We start from the raw sequence: 18,888 nt of genomic DNA on the forward strand, positions 1-18,888 counted from the left end.
TGTTAGAGATATCAGATTAGGGGTTCATAGCTATAATGTAGGTGTCAGCGATAGCGGGGGCGGCAAATTAGGGGTTAATAAGTGTAAGGTTAGGGGTGTTTAGACTCAGGGTTCATGTTAGGGTGTTAGGTGTAGACTTAGAAAGTGTTTCCCCATAGGAAACAATGGGGCTGCGTTAGGATCTGAATGCTGCTTTTTTTGCAGGTGTTAGGTTTTTTTTCAGCCAGCTCAGCCCCATTGTATCCTATGGGGAAATCGTGCACGAGCACGTTTTTTCAGCTTACCGCTACCGTAAGCAACGCTGGTATTGAGGGTAGAAGTGGAGCTAAATTTGGCTCAACGCTCACTTTTCTGAGGCTAAAGCAGCCATTCAGAAAACTCGTAATACCAGCGTTGGCTTAAGGGTGCGCTGGAAAAAAAAGGAGCATTAGCACGTTTTTACAGACAAAACTCAAAATCTAGGTGTATGTGTTTCTGATAGAAGTACAATTTATTCATCTCACTCTTTGTTTTCATATTGAAAATTAGTAAATACGAAAAATGTATTATCCCAAAAATACGCTCCCATTACGAAGATGTAAATATAAAGCAACATGTTTTAAGTACAATACCCATTTTTAGTTTTTATAACTCTTGTTTTCAGGCTAGAACAAGGTTTTCTGTTTTCTTTTTGAGTTATGCGTCAGTTACATTTAACAATTTTATAGTAGAAGACCTTATTAATTTGTATGTTGACACAACTGGCTTCACATGTATTAACGGTTTGACTACTATTACATCAAATTCAACAACTATATTCTAAATTCTTTAAAAAAAAATGTGGATGTCAAAGGGCTATTTAGAATATACAAGCTATGCCAGGTGTATTCCTATTGCAATTAATCTAATTGTTAATCTAAAAGTCTAGCTCCATGAGGGCCAGGGTGTCAATTATTTGCAGCACATAGTAAGTTTTTAAAAAATAAAGACTTAATGGAACATAAAAACAAAAAATGATATGACCTTTCATACAAGAAACAAAAAAGCAGAAAAACTGTTTTATTTACTTGCAAATGCAATGCATTTAACTGCTACAAAAGGAAAAAGGGGAATGAGAAAATACTTTGAAAAAGTGTGATCCTACATGAGGCTGGTACCAAGTTATCATGCTAGTTTGGAAATTGGGACCAGATTAACCATTGGGCATACGAATGTTTTTGATAAGAAGGGATCTCTTTGTGCCCCAATCTTCAACCAATAATACAAAGGGCCTGATGATCTAAAGCTCACCACTCTGGTGAGATTATCTAATGAGTCTCTTCAGTAAAACAAGGTTCCTAATTTTTTTTAGAAAGTCAAATTATTATTTTTATCATTTATTTGTAGAGTGCCAACAGATTCTGCAGGGCCGATAAACACCAGCGGTATACAAGGTAACATTTATAGGGATCAAATTGGTAGAGGGCCCTGCCGAGAGTTGCACTGTTGTAGTCAGTTTTTATGAAGGTGACCTGTAAACAGTTGGGCTCTTATGCTTGAATGCTAAGAGGGTTCAAGGGGAAAGCAATGGATTAGAGGAGCTGGGATTAGGAAAGGTTAGTGTAGGTTGTATGCATCCCTGAACAGTAGAGTCTTTAGGGAGCATTTAAAGCTTTCAAAACTAGGGGAGAGTCTTGTGGAGCAAGGCAGAGAGTTCCACAAGATGGGAGCCAGTCTGGACAAGTCCTGTAAATGGGAGTGTAAGGCGGTAACAAGAGAGCAGGAGAGTAGGAGGTCCTGAGTAGAGTGAAGGGGACAAGAGGAAGAGTATCTGGAGACTATGGGGCCTATCTATCAAGCTCTGAATGGAGCTTGATGCCCTGTGTTTCAGGCGAGCCTGAAGGCTTGCCAGAAACAGCAGTTATGAAGCAGCAGCCACAAAGACCGCTGCTCCATAACCTGTCCGCCTGCTCTGAGCAGGCGGACAGAAACCACCGGAAATCAACCCAATAGAGTATGATCGGGTTGATTGACAGCTCCCTGCTGGCGGCCGATTGTCCGCGAGTCTGCAGGGGGCGGCATTGCACCAGCAGCTCTTGTGAGCTGCTGGTGCAATGCTGAATACGGAGAGCGTATTGCTCTCTGTATTCAGCAAGGTCTGGTGGACCTGATCCGCACTGTCCGCCAGACCTTGTTAAATAGGGGCCAAGGTCTGAGATGTAGGGGTGAGCAGTGCAGTTGAGTGCCTTGTATGTCAGAGTCAGAATTTTGTGTTTAATCCTGGAGGCAAGAGGAAGCCAGTGAAGGAATTGGTAGAGAGGTGCTGCAGGTAAAGAGTGGTATGTAAGGAAGATGAGCCTTGCAGAGGCATTTATTATGGATTGTAAAGGAGCTAGGTGGCAGCTAGGGAGACTAGAGAGGACAGAGTTGCAGTAGTCGAGGCGGGAAAGGATGAGAGAGTGGATTGAAATATTAGCTGTGTCTTGTGTAAGGAATTGTCTAATTTTAGAGATGTTTTTAAGGTGGAAGCCGCAGGATTTAGCCAAGGACTGACTGTGAGGAGTGAAAGAAAGATCTGAGTAGAATGTGACCCCAAGACGTGGTAGGGGTAATGATTGAGTTGTTGAGTTGTTGACAGAAAAAAGGGGGGGAAATAAGGAGCTCAGTTTTAGTGAGATTTAGCTTTACCCCTTATCGACCAGACCATTTTTCAATTTCTAACCGTTAGGGACCAGGGCTGTTTTTACATTTCTGCGGTGTTTGTATTTAGCTGTAATTTTCATCTTACTCATTTACTGTACCCACACATATTATATACAATTTTTCTCGCCATAAAATTGACTTTCTAAAGATACCATTTTCATCATATCTTTTAATTTACTATAAAAAAATTATAAAATATGAAAAAGTTGAAAAAAAAACTGTTTTTCTAACTTTGCCCTCCAAAATCTGTTACACATCTACAATCACCAAAAACACCCATGCTGAATAGTTTCTGCATTTTGTCCTGAGTTTAGAAATACCCAATGTTTACATATTCTTTGCTTTTTTTTGCAAGTTATAGGGCGGGCAATAAGTACAAGTAGCACTTTGCTTTTTCCAAACCTTTTTTTTTTTTCAAAATTAGCGATAGTTACATTGTAACACTAATATCTGTCAGGAATCCCTGAATATCCCTTCACATGTATATATATTTTTTTAGTAGACAACCCAAAGTATTGATCTAGGCCCATTATGGTATATTTCATGCCACCATTTCACCGTCAAATGCGATCAAATAAAAAAAAAATCGTTAACTTTTTCACAAACTTTAGGTTTCTTACTGAAATTATGGCACAAATGGTTGTAAATGCTTCTCTGGGATACCCTTTGTTCAGAAATAGCAGACATATACGGCTTTGGCATTTCTTTTTGGTAATTAGAAGGCCGCTGTATGCCACTGCGCACCCCATTTGTATTATACAAACAAGAGAAATGTATACAAGAAATGTATAGAAATGTATACAAGGCACTGCGAAGTATATGAAAAAACCTATATTAGAATTCTTCTTATTTTGTAAAAAAGAGAGACTGTACCTATATACACAGAACAAATTGTGAATATCAGAATTGATAATAAGTATTCAAATACCTGCATTACATATACCCTTAGATATAAGGGGAGTACCTTACACACCCAAATGTGAATCCGTATATGCAGATGTATGTAAGTTCAAATAATAATTGGCTTTCGATAGTCTAGGCTGCTCCTTTAATAAAGTCCCATCACAAACTCCTTAGAATGAACTGTAAAAACAAAAAGCAACAGGAGCGCACAACCACATCTAAGTGCAGATTATAAGATACCTTTAATTAACAAAACAGTGCCCTACTACAGAATAACACTCACAATGTAAAAGATATAAAACAGCATTTGTTTAAAACAGTTGATTCAACTGCAAACCCGCTCTGGCATCCTCAAAGGAATGTATTCCGCCCAAATCAGCGTCTTAGCCAATCGCAGGCGAGGTGTGATTTCATCCGGCCAATCAGACGTCCTCAAACGTAATCCTGTTTTTCAACTGGCTTTTAAGTTGGAGGTGTGTGTGAATACACACTGTCAGTCAATCCTATGTAACACGATATCCATTTCTCTGTAGACTACAATATATGAATAGTCCGTGGTTCACAGTTGTGGATATATTGGGATAAAACCTTAAAAGTGTCCTTTGCTCATGTTGTACTCTATTGGCGATACCAGCACAAAACCGTAGCTTCACTGGGACCTGTTTCACTCAACGTACGTTTCATTCCAATCAAGGAACTTTTTCAAGAGTGATTTTGGTACTTCCTTCCTGTCTTTTAAAGGCAGGAGGATAAAAGCACCTCCTATTAACCTATTAAAGGCCATACAGAAGGGATTACATAAAAATGCATCTAAATACAATACATAACATCTTGAAATATTTTAAAATACACCAATAAAACAAAATGTTTACAATATTCATCTGCTGTACCGTGTATTATACCATATTTAGAGAAATTTAGAACATATACATTTATAGAAAACATTAATTAAAAAACATCACTTTTAATACCTAGACTTATTTAAAGGGGGTTGAGAGAACTGTATATGCCCATTCAAATTACACCTACTAAACCCCCTTTTATGTTTATTTACCCTATTTAAATAAAATGCATGTATGACTAGCAGATATGGATATAGCTAACAGAGGTCCTAGGGAATGATAACCTTAGGAGCCAGAATCTAAACAGATAATAATTTTGAGGATTTTAGAATCAAAGTTTAACAATAACTATGGATTTAAAAATGTATAGAATTATACTATTATATAAAGGCAACGTGAGTCATACTAAAATATAATAAATGTCTAAATCTACAGTCAGCCCTTTCGGTTGGAGACAATCTAGTCTTTTAATCCAATATGTCTCACGTTGTCTTAATTTGAGTAATCTGTTAGTGTCCCAAACATTAGGGGGGATCCATTCTATAATTTTAAGTCTTTAGGGTCCTTATTATGAGCCAACATAAAATGTTAAGAGACACTAAGCGTCTCTAATCCTTTGTCAATGTTGTTTACATGTTCCCTAAAGCTTACTTGATTTTCCTTTTAGCTCCCAACATAAACTAAATTGCTGTCAGGGTTTTTTCCCTGCTTTGTTTGTCATGTGCTGCTGGCAGCCATTTTACTCACCTCTCTTACTGACTCTGGTGCATAGTGTGTGATGCTGCTCATTTCCTGCATGCCCTTTTATGGCCAGACTGGTGTACATCATCCATGTGAGACAGGTTGCAGTCTCAGAATTGGGATGTTATCACTTATTATTTAAAGGGCCTCTGTTCAGTATGCTTTGTCCTTGCGTTGTCTCAGACCTGTTTGTGTGTAGGATAGATGTTACTTGTGGATCGCAATTGTAAAAACTAGGTGTGTATATACCTTTAATTGTATTCAGATACCACTATTGTAGTGGTGATTATAATATGGAATGTATCACTTACACCTCTTAGCCTACTATCACAGAGTAAGTAAATCAGGTGGTAAATTAATTAATAAATGTTCCTTTAGCATGCAAGAGGAGAGTCTGAATTGAAGGAACAGTTATTTATAATACACACAGATCCTAATAGTATCGTATGTATCTTTAAATAAGGTAGTACCTTTATGCTCGAGTTAATACAGACAGCAGGAGATTGCACAATGTTGAACCTTGTCTGATTTGAGATTCAGCAGTGTACTGAATGACATCTCATGTAGAGGAAGGCAGAGGATCTGAGATGATGACATCGGGAGGGGAGGAGTCAATCTCTGTAACAGCTTGGATCCTTTTGTTTGCAGATGACAAACAAACAGTGACAAATTGACTTAACTCTTCTGAGACAGAGGATTGATCACAGGAAAAGACCTCAGGTAAGAGGAGATTGTTGCTCAAAAACTGATTCAGAACAAACAAATTAGTTGCAGTTTCAGCAGTCCAGGTAAAAGGAATCTGTTTGAGGCAGAGGTGAGCACTGCAGCTGCTGACAGGCAGAGTGTAGAGAGAAAAAAAACAGCAGTGTGAAAGCACCAATTAGCTTTAAATGCTGGTAATTTGCAATCCGAAAAAAGAGAAAGTAACTTCACCAGGAATGAGAGAAGCTACTGCTTTGAAGAGACTTCTGTAGCTGCTGACAAACAGTGGAAAGCAGGTTGCTGAAAGTATCAGGGAGCTCAGGATAATGTCCTATAGTTAGCACCAAACACAAAATACTAAGCACCTGTGAATATGTGTAAAAGATTCTTAAAGAGAAGTGGGAGGAGTTTTGTGAAAGGAGGTAAACCAGGTAATGAGGAGAGAAAAAGAAACACAGGCTAAACCTGACATTGTGAGAATTCCTGTTCCTTTGTATTACCTGGCTGTCTGACGTCCCTCCTGGTTCCTGATCCATGGCTTGTTTCTGACTCTGCTGTTCTCCTTGTTCCTGATTATGGCTCGTATGACTACTCGCTTTGGCTCCTGATTTGGCTCGTATGACTATTCGCTTTGGCTCCTGACTTGGCTCGTCTGACTACCAGCTTTGGTTTTGACTTGTGGGCTTTTTTTTAATAATTAATAAAGGTGTGATTATTTTTGTATTTCTTGTCAGTCTCATTCCTGGCACCCTGACATTTGCACTTGCATTTTAAAAGGTACACCACATAGGTGCTAATGCATGTGCACCTACTTTTATAACTAAATCTCTTTGAGCTATCATAATTCTCAAAAGAATTATGATCTGCTCCAATATGAGGGCACATCACACAGTTTTTAGTTTTACACTTATATATATATTTCAAATCCCTATTTTTCTTTAAAATAATTTCTGGTCGATCACCAATAGACTTTCTGAGGATCGGGTCAAGTTGTAATACTTACCAATGTTTATTAATTATGCCCTTAATTTTATGATGTTGATTGTTAAATTTTGTTACAAACTTTGGGTTTGAATGTATTTTTTTTTTTTTTTTTTTTTCTAAAAGAGACTTCCTAACTATTTGGTCCACTCTTTCTTTAATTTTTTTCCAAAAGATGTTGATTATAGCCCTTATCCTCGACTTTCTTTGTTAATACACTGGCCTCCTGAATATAATCCTCATTGTTTGTAAAATTTCCTTTTTTATGCACTGATATTGGCCCAGGGGAATGTTATTATTCCATAGTTTGAGATGGCCACTGTGCACATTTAAAAGTCCATTCCTATCTGTATCCTTTCTGTAGTTTTTCACCACTGTTTTATTCATGTCAATAAACAAAGTTAGGTCCAAAAAATTAATTTGGGTATGAGAATATGAGAATGTGAATTTAAGATTGTAATTGTTCCTATTCATATGGTTAACTATGTTCGCAATATTCTGAGGTTCACCTTGCCACACCATAATAATGTCGTCTATATAGCGGTAATACATGATTATGTATGAAAAAAGGGGTTATTTTTCCATATGTACTGATCCTCATAGTTGGACATATAGAGGTACGCATATGATGGGGCAAAAGTTGTCCCCATCGCTGTTCCCTGTATCTGTTTATAAAATCTGTTTTCAAATAAAAAATAATTATGCGATAAAATAAAACGTATAGAATCTGAAAGAAATTTAGTATGTATCTGCAATAAGTCCCCTTTTATACATTCTTCATTAATTACTGATACCCCTTTATCATGTGGGATGCTTGTATAAAGGACTGAGACATCACATGTGACCTAAAAATAATCGGGTCCCCATCTCAACACTTCAAACCTTTTAATAACATCCACTGTATTCATTAAATATGCTGAAATATTCGTTACAAGGGGTTGCAAATAATAATCAATGTATTTTGGCAAGTTGTCGCATAGAGAACCTACTCCAGATACGATAGGTCTCCCAGGTGGTTCCGTAATATTTTTATGTATTTTGGGGAGGTGGTAAAAGCATGCAACTTTCGGGTACACTTCATAAAGATGATTACATTCATTCTGGTTGAGGATGCCCTCTTGTTTTGCCATTATAAGCTGGTTAAACAGTTCTTTCTTGTAGTTATTGGTAGGATTAAAAGTGAGAGGCAAGTAGGTATCCCTATCATTTAATAAGTTGTAAGCTTCTTTTAAATAGTTGTGTCTCTTTTGCACGACAATCCCACCTCCCTTATCTGCTGGACGATATACCACCTCCATGTCATTTATTAATACTTTTATGGAATCCCTTTCCCTTTTTGTAAGATTATCATTTTTCATTTTGTTATTGGTAAATAACTTATTGATTTCCTCACATACCAATTCATTAAAATATATTATTTTATATTGATTGTGATGTTGTTGTTTAATTTCATGCTGCCCTTATTCTTATAAAAATGTTTGTTTTTATTATTATTTTTATTGGTAATATTACCACTACTATTATAACTGAAGGTTTTTTTGAATGGGGGTCTGTACTAATCTAGGGATATTGATTGGTGTATTTACTTCCTTTCTCCCTGTATCCTTGATGATTCTCTTATATCCTACCGAGTCATTAGCGTTATCTTGTTGTTTATATGTAAAAATTTGGTTAGTTCTAAAATCCTCCAAATCCCTATTTTTCTAACTCTCTGAAAAGATCTAATGGGTTCTCAGTCTGTATTAAATATGAACTGCCTATTAGTAAATTTGTGTCTCTTTGTCTATTGGATCTCAAAGAGTTGTCACCAAATTTACTACTTTCCACTGTAATTTCATTGGTATTAACGGCTGATGTTTCCATTAGGAATTATTTGTTAAATTATTTATTGTATATACACAAAAACCTAAACTATTATTAAAAGCTGAATACTGCTAAATACTGCTAAATTCTGCTACATAAAACAGTACTATATTAAAATATATTGATTAACGAGGAATATGGCTGCACACTAGCACGGCTCCGTAGTCCTTTATGCTGTGAGAACCAAAAGAATGGACGATATCACACAATATGAACTTTAAAGCAGTGGGGGAAGTATGAACAAACACTCTGGCAGCGAATCATCTAGATCCTGAAATGTGCACCCAAATATAGAGGCAGAAACTCGACGGAACTCATCCTCTGCAGCAAGGTATACCCACGTGGCTCCCCGGCCCTCACTTACTCCACAGAGCACAACAATCTTTCCTGCTAACGGAACCCAATAAGGCTGAGACTTACCCGATGGTGGCAAACAACTAACCCTGCAATTGACTCCAGAGCAGCGGCCCATCTGGCCAACAGGGTCAGCGTCTGTTAAGAGGAACAGCTGTGGTCGCGGTCACAATTGCTAACGGCCGACCGGAGCAGGAAGGCCTGGGCGGCAGAAAATCCACTGCCCGGCGGCTGCTGGGACACCTCGTCACAAGAGTACAGCACAAGGCAAGCGGTAACTGCCCTGACCCACCAATCACCAAAATATAAGCCTCTGTGTTATAGGAGGTCAGTCCCCATAGACACTAGTCTGCACAAAACACATAGCCCACATGGACATGGGCTCTCACAATTAGCAGATAAGAAAACACTTTGTTTCAGGGCCACATTTCTGAAGGGAAATACTGCAGTCTAAAATCTTTTATTGTACTTTATAGTGCACCTTGAGACTGGGACATAAATAAATTGTTCACAGAACAAAATAGCACACTGGGGATAATCTAGTACGCTTGCTCCTAATCAACTCAAACTTCTGGCATGCCCTGCAAAAAGGTACAAAAGGCTGAAAAACAGGCCCAGCAGGCAACAATAAATCACTTTATGAAGGACCAAACAAGCGTTATGTCCTCAGAAAGGAGTGCCGCTCAAGAGTCACAACTTAACGAAAGGGAGAAAGATAAGGATGAAGGACACTCAGACCCTACCAGTATCACCAGAGAGGATCTGAAACTCTTATCATCCAAAGATGACATAAAAAATGTATTATCTGAAGTAATGGGTCTGTTTAATGAGTTAAAAAAAGAACACAATCTACTATGCACACCAAATTACAAAATAACGCACACACAATTGGACAACAAAGTGAAGCCATTGCATTTTTATTTGACAAGGTGGAAGATTTAGATAATCGCAACAGAAGAAACAATCTTCGCATAAGGGGCATCCCAGAGTCAATATCCCCTATATCACTAAACGGCTGTCTACAAGATCTTTTTAGAGTTATAAAAGGCACCCCCTCTTCACAGACATCCCCATTGAAAGGGCACACAGATCATTACGCCCGAAACCTACAAATAAAGCACCTCCCAGGGATGTTATTGTCCGCTTCTTGAGCTTCGTGGACAAGGAGGAAGTAGCAAAAGGGGCCAGAACCAAAGCTCATATTACCCATGCCGGCAATGAAATCCAAGTATTCTCAGATATCTCACCAGCCACTTTCCAGAAGCGCCGGGAATTGAAGTACATAACGGAGTACCTGAGGGATCACAAGATCCCCTACCGTTGGGGATTCCCTGTGTGCATTGTGGCCAACAACAATGGGAAACCTGCGACCTACAGACCTGGAGAAGAACTCAGGGACTTTTACAAAACCTTGGGAATTCCACCCAGGGATCAACAAGACCACATGAATAACCCAAAAGCTCAATCCTCCCAAGGACAGAGAGGAGACATGGCTCAGACACTGCCAATGCCTACTAAATGAGCAGCTGAAGAACCTCTGACTAAGGGACTTTGATCAGATACCTCAGACACGCAAGAGCAGATGGAAGACAGAATAGTACTGTATAACTCAATAAGATGCTCTTGCACTTCTGCAATTCACCATTGACTTTCACATTTCACTAGGTTGTGGAGTTATGCCCTGCTCCTCTAAACTGGAACGTTATTACATTTAAGCTGTTTTCTTTAACTAAATTCTTTCTTCCCCATATATATCTAGTTAGCACTGTACTGTAATGCCACTACTACTAGTGTCTTTGGCAGGCAATATAGTAACAGCTTCTCACATATGAACAAATAGATGTGTTGATTTGTATGCCACTCCCCACTGAACTGCCATGCCTCATTTCATGCTTCTTAACCAAGCTTTATTAGTTAGTTTTGTAACATAATACACTTAATATGGATGACCTGGATAGACAGCGTAGGATTAGCTGTTAAGATACGATCACTTATATTTGTAACTGTACTTTCCAGAGCAATGCCAGACATGCATTCAAATGCCTTAGCAGATAGTAAACGCGTAGAGCCTGTCTGGAGGGAACACCTACCAGGTTATTTAAAAACCTTTGCATAATTGGACTGCAAATGGGTTTAATAACACATTGAATGAACTCATGCAAAGATACTATTATTCTTGTTATTTATGTTCACCAGGTTTACCCAATATGTTTTTCTCTATTTGTACTTTATATCTTATGATGTTTACGTTGACACAAACTATCTAATGCACAGGTCATTATAGAACACAACCTCAAATATTACACTGTTCTCAACTCAACACCACCCCTTTGGGGTTACATAACCCAAAGCAAAGTGAACATGCACATGAAAGACCGCAGTTAACTATGATGCTTCCCCCCATGCACATACCCACACACACTACTACCGCAACCTGCTGCGGAAAAATCTTCCCACTCCTATTTTTCAAACAGCCCATTTCTTTCATATGAATTATCTACCTAAATCCATACACTTAGAATACAGCTTAGGATCTCAGTCCCCAAAAACTTTATATCACCGCGTACACTGTGACAGAGATAACATAGTGACCGAGTCCAGAGCACCCGGTGACCGCGAGATAGAGATAAAACCAAATAAAAGGGATACATTACAGAGTTTTGTACACTGACTGATACCAATCCCAACGCATTCTTCTCAATACTATTAAGCTAATTGAAGTGCTCAACAGCCAGTGGCCGATCTCGACCGACCCCAACCCCTCACCCCCCATCCCTCTTGACTCACCCCCCACATCCCTTCCCTATAATCATTGAAGGCTCTAGACATTGCAATATGCAACTGATACATATAGGGACATATCTGTTGTGTTGGGTACTCACTATGTTCAGCTAGGAGTCCCTGCACCCGGTTACATTCACCACAGCAAACGTAAAAAGTCTTAATACCCCGAATAAACAAAACCTTATTCTATCAGACCTGCATAAGCAGAGAAGCGCTATAATATTGTTGCAAGAAACACACTTTAAGAAGGGCAAAGAGCCCAAACAAATGCACCATAAATACCCCATGACCTTCTTTTCCTCAGGACCTACTAAGAAAAATGGAGTCTGTATTCTCATAAGACACAATATACTGTTCCAAGCCTTACACATAGAACGAGACACGGAGGGCAGAATGCTTTTAGTGACCGGCCTAATGTATGGCAGGCCTATAACCATAGTGAATGTTTATTTCCCAAACTTAGCACAGAACAAGTTTATGAGAGGCTTGTCCAACACAATACTGGATCATAAAAAGGGGATACTGCTAGTGGGTGGGGATTTCAATTTACCACTTGATCCCAAGGTAGACACTTATGGGGGCCTGTCCTCTATACCCAAGAGAGACATTAAAATTATTAACAAACAGTTATCTGACCTGGCCTTACTGGATGTATGGCGTATATTACACCCTGACAAATCAGACTTCACCTTCTACTCTCACCCTCACAAAACCTACTCGAGGATTGACTACATCCTAATGGACACATTGTGTCTTTCCCTTATCAAAAACATTGACATACATCCCATTGTTTGGTCAGACCATGCACCCATATCCTGCCTAATCAACTGGCCAGACATACCAGTTACCCCATTCCAATGGAAACTTGACGATGCCCTTCTTGACCAACCAACAATAGGGACCGAAATAGAAGAGGTAATTAAAGAATATTTTCTCTTCAATGACAGGACTGACACCGAATATACTAACGTATGGGAGGCACATAAGTGTGTTAAGGGGAGAATTTTTAAAGCATAAGGCCAAAATGACCAAGCAGGCTAGACTAAAGTATGACTCCCTAATCAAGGACTTACAAACATTTGAGCGAGCCCACAAAAACACCCCCGAAGATTTGGCCCTATTGACGAAACTCACAGACACTAGAAAAGAACTTAACAAACACTTACAATATACGCAGCAAAAACAAGCTTTTATACTGCAACAATGCTACTATGAGCAAGGGAATAAATCTGGTAGGCTTCTTGTTAGGGCCCTTAAACGCAAGCAACTTAAACAACACATTCATTCAATAAAAGATAGTTCAGGGCAAGAACAACGAGACAGCGTCTCTATAGCCAAAACATTTTGCACCTATTACTCCTCACTCTATAAACTGAAGGAGGGAGCCGCCCAGCCCCATAGCAAAGATACCAAATCAAAGGCATCAATCAGTACCTAGACCAGATTGAGATCCCCAGACTGACATACGAACAATCACAGGGATTGGATTCCCCAATTGAGTGTAAGGAGATCCTACAGGCCATACATAACCTACCTGCAGGTAAGAGTCCAGGGCCTGATGGATATGGAGCCAAATATTGCAAAAAATTTGCACACATACTGGCCCCCAAATTAAAACCATTATTCAACTCCTTTGCGGATTCTGGTGGGTTTAGCAGATCGATGCTAGAGGCACATACTGAACAAGGACGTAAAAATATTTGCAAAAGTTCTTGCGGACAGGCTCAACTCTTTGATTGGCTCAGTGATCTCGCCAGATCAGGTAGGATTCATCCCAGGCAGGAAGCCAGGGATAACACCCTTAAAGTATTAAAACTCATGGCCCACACACAAAATAACAACATACCAATCTCTCTGATTTCTACAGACACGGAGAAAGCCTTTGACAGGGTGGACTGGGACTTTCTCAGGGCCACTCTGTCAAGGCTGAACATTGGACAGGTTTTCATAAATAAGATATTCGTGCTGTACTCAGACCCCACAGCAAAGGTCAAGGTTAATTCAGTTTTATCTGATTCATTCGAAATTAAAAATGGTACTAGACAGGGCTGCCCATTGTCGCCCATCCTTTTTGCACTCACTATTGAGATACTGGCTCAAAAAATTAGACAGCACCCACAAATTAAGGGCATTCAAATAAGCACATCAGAATACAAAGTAGCGATGTACGCCGATGACATCATGCTTACAATCACAGATATAGAGAACTCTCTAAAGCTAATCCTCGACACCTTTGCAGAATACAGTAAACATTCAAATTTTCATCTAAACCTGACCAAGTCGGAGATCCTCATGCTAAATACACCTAACTCGGTGGTGGAGAAAATTAAACAGACATGCCCCCTGAGAGTGCAGCCATCTCACTTAACATACCTAGGAATAAACTTGACTGGCGACCCCGGACAGTTATTTATCAAGAACTACAAAACCCTACAGACCAATATTGTTAGGGACTTGTCTTGTTGGAAGAGCAAAACCATCTTGTGAATAGGCAGGGTCCATGTGATTAAAATGAATGTTCTACCTCAGATTCTCTATCTTTTCCAGACCCTGCCCATACCCTTACCTAAAAACTTTCTAACCCAACTACAAAGGTACATAGAGCAGTATATTTGGGGTTCGGTGAAGCCAAGAGTACCAAGACACACCTTATACAGAACCAGAGACCGGGAGGGGGGGGGGCTTAGGTGTCCCAGATGTAACGAGATACAGACTGACAACTATTTTACAGAGGCAAATAGACTGGAGTCACAACTCTGCAGACAAGGGATATCTTTCAAACACATAATTTGAGCTGGCTGGGCTGGATGCATCCAGCACATAGGCCACCTACCATCCTGACATACCCTCTTCTTCATGAATTTTTCTCTCAATGGGACAATCTCCTGGCAACCAGCACTCACATATATTCCAGACCCTCCCCATTAACGCCCATTCAAAATAATCCAGAATTATCTACTCTCCCTCCCTTAAAATTCACCCCCTGCTACGCTCAAAAACTCCCCAAACACACATGGAAAAACATAACGGACCAAGGTCTCGGTACAACAGATCCAAGACAATGAAGAGGGTCTCACACTCAATTAGCTTACACACCTGCAGGAATCTCATTACCTGAACACACATAGACAAAGCCGCCACATTACAAGACCACTTACAAAATTGGAGTCGTTGCGTGGCCCCTATTCCTCCCAGACACACGATTTCAATAATATACAAGATCCTTCAGGATCCAGATCCTGAATCCCTCCCCTCTTACTGTCTTAAATGGCAATCTGAGTTTATAGGCGAAGTCACTACTAAAGAGTGGCAAACAATATTTATTCACCACAAAAAAGCATCGGTCTCAGCGAGGGTCCAGGAGATGAACTACAAGTTCCTCTCTTGCTGGTATCTAACTCCTGTGAAACTCAAGAAAATATATAAACATGCTAATGACAAGTGCTGGCGAGACTGTAATGAGACTGTAATGAGACTGCAGGGCTGTTACACATCTGGTGGTACTGCTCTAGATTAGGCTCCTTCTGGGAAGATGTTATATCACACATGAACACAACATTAGACTCTCAGTTCCCTATATGCCCAGACATATTGCTATTTCACAAGCTCCCAAATCTTAAAGATGGTGTCAAGACAGCATTACTGTACATTATGATCAACAGCGCTAAAATACTAATTCCACAAAGGTGGAAAACACAAAAATCCCCAACACTGACTGACTGGAAGGAACAAGTAGAGGAGATGTTGATTCTGGAAAGATATCACTTTTACAAAACAGGCAGGATAGACAATCATGAACTGATGCTAATGAGATGGAATGCTACCAAGACCTAAGGCCCACAGGACCTCTAGATATCCGAGACGTTTCGGGAGACCGCCCTCCCCCCTGGTCCTCTTACCCCCCTCCTCATCCTACCCCATTACACCACACGCTATGCACTCCTCTGCCCTGCAGAGGTTATCGGCCACTGGCTGACTTCCTATAGCACCCTCTGCCACAACATGCCAACTTTAGAATACTTACCATATACACAATCTTGCATTATATATGACAACTCTTCATTTTATGTTTTCTCATTTAAAAACTGTCTTTCTTATTGCAGATGTGAGTTTATTTACATGTTTAGCTAATGATATTACTGCTATGTACCTTACCAATGAACAGAAATTAATGAAAACGATATGTATATGCCGCTCACTGTGTTGCTACACAGACTGTGTGGCAGACCTGTATGTTATTCTTTTGTTTAATAAAGCATTTAAAAAATATATATATATTGATTAACAAATACCTAATATTTTTTGCTGCTGTCCGTATGATTAAGTAATGGTTAGAAAAAATACAAACAGGACAAGTGTATACAAGGCGCTGCAAAGTATATGAAAAAACCTATATCAGAATTCTTCGTATTTTGTAAAGAAAAAGAGACTGTACCTATATACACAGATCAAATTGTGAATATCAGAATTGATAATAAGTATTCAAATACCTGCAATACATATACCCTTAAATATAAGGGGATTACCATTTGTATTATGCTCAGCAGTGAAGGGGTTAATTAGGTAGCTTGTAGGGTTAATTTTAGCTTTAGTGTAGAGATCAGCCTCCCGCCTGACACATCCCACCCCCTCCATGATCCCTCCCTGACCCATCCTTGGTCATTAACAACCAGTTTTTGTAGGATGTACCTGGTATGTCCTTGGTCATTAAGAGGTTAAGGTAGTGAGAGGACATCCAGGATGAGATGTGAGAAAGACAGTTAGTGACACGGTTAGCTTAAGAGGATGTGACAGGGTGAAGACAGGGTGAAGACACTTCTCAAGAGAGAAGTTTATTGGATCTTCACACTAGCAACTAGGTCACCCACCGGGATCAATAGAAGCTATAATGTAAATCTATTCATAGAGTAAAACTACTTATAGATCTACTATGAAGTACCACATATGACCCTTTCTCCAACAGTTCACAAGTAATATGTCTACTATCATAAAATCTAACTTCCTATAAGCTACTAGATAGGACACTCATTATAGCTCAATCATTCTTTATCCCTCTTACAAACCCTCCCTGTATATTAGAGAGAATAGAAACAAATGATTAACCCCTTAATGACCGCAGCACTTTTCCATTTTCTGTCCGTTTGGGACCAAGGCTATTTTTACATTTTTGCGGTGTTTGTGTTTAGCTGTAATTTTCCTCTTACTCATTTACTGTACCCACACATATTATATACCGTTTTTCTCGCCATTAAATGGACTTTCAAAAGATACCATTATTTTCATCATATCTTATAATTTACTATAAAAAAATTATAAAATATGAGGAAAAATTGAAAAAAAAAACACTTTTTCTAACTTTGACCCCCAAAATCTGTTACACATCTACAACCACCAAAAAACACTTATGCTAAATAGTTTCTAAATTTTGTCCTGAGTTTAGAAATACCCAATGTTTACATCTTCTTTGCTTTTTTTGTAAGTTATAGGGCCATAAATACAAGTAGCACTTTGCTATTTGCAAACCACTTTTTTTTCAAAATTAGCGCTAGTTACATTAGAACACTAATATCTTTCAGGAATCCCTGAATATCCATTGACATGTATATATTTTTTTTTAGTAGACAACCCAAAGTATTGATCTAGGCCAATTTTGGTATATTTCATGCCACCATTTCACCGCCAAATGTGATCAAATAAAAAAAATTGTTCACTTTTTCACAATTTTTTTCACAAACTTTAGGTTTCTCACTGAAATTATTTACAAATAGTTTGTGCAATTATGGCACAAATGGTTGTAAATTCTTCTCTGTGATCCCCTTTGTTCAGAAATAGCAGACTTATATGGCTTTGGTGTTGCTTTTTGGTAATTAGAATGCCACTAAATGCCACTGCGCACCACACGTGTATTATGCCCAGCAGTGAAGGGGTTAATTAGGGAGCATGTAGGGAGCTTGTAGGGTTAATTTTAGCTTTAGTGTAGTGTAGTAGACAACCCCAAGTATTGATCTAGGCCCATTTTGGTATATTTCATGCCACCATTTCACCGCCAAATGCGATCAAATTAAAAAAAACGTAAAATTTTTCACAATTTTAGGTTTCTCACTGAAATCATTTACAAACAGCTTGTGCAGTTATGGCACAAATGGTTGTAAATGCTTCTCTGGGATCCCCTTTGTTCAGAAATAGCAGACATATATGGCTTTGGCGTTGCTTTTTGGTATTTAGAAGGCCACTAAATGCCGCTGCGCATCACACGTGTATTATGGCTAGCAGTGAAGGGGTTAATTAGGTAGCTTGTAGGGAGCTTGCAGGGTTAATATTAGATTTAGTGTAGAGCTCAGCCTCCCACCTGAAACATCAGACCCCCTGATCCCTCCCAAACAGTTCTCTTCCCTCCCCCACCCCACAATTGTCCCCGCCATCTTAAGTACTGGCAGAAAGTCTGCCAGTACTAAAATAAAAGCTATATATATTTTTTTTTAATGATTTTTTTAAGCATATTTACATATGCTGCTGTGTACTATCCCCCCTTAGCCCCCAACCTCACTGATCCCCCCCCCCAAACAGCTCTATCCCCTCCCACTCTAACTTAATGGGCGCCATCTTGGGTACTGGCAGCTGTCTGCCAGTACCCAGTTTAGAAGAAAAAATTGTTTGTTTTTTTAATTTGTTGAAAGTTTCTGTAGTGTAGCTTCCCCACACACAAACCAACCCCCCCACCCCTCCACGATCGCTTTTTTGTGCTTTTGCACAAACAAGATTAGGCAGGTTTTATGAAAATATTTTCCGTAGTGTAGCGGTTCCCACCCGCTCCCGCCCCGTGCACGCGCCCGCCCGCCACCCTCCGTGCACGTGCGCGCGCCCGTGCGCGCCCTCGACGGTCCCGCGGCACACCGATGGCCGCCCACCCGCCTCCCAATTCGGCTCCCACCCACCAACGATACCGGCCATCGATGTCCGGTGCAGAGAGGGCCACAGAGTGGCTCTCTCTGCATCGGATGGCCATGTGAGGTTATTGCAGGATGCCTCCATATCGAGGCATCACTGCAATAACCGG

The sequence above is a fragment of the Bombina bombina genome, chromosome 8, assembly GCF_027579735.1.
Source record: "Bombina bombina isolate aBomBom1 chromosome 8, aBomBom1.pri, whole genome shotgun sequence".
Lineage (NCBI taxonomy): Eukaryota > Metazoa > Chordata > Amphibia > Anura > Bombinatoridae > Bombina > Bombina bombina.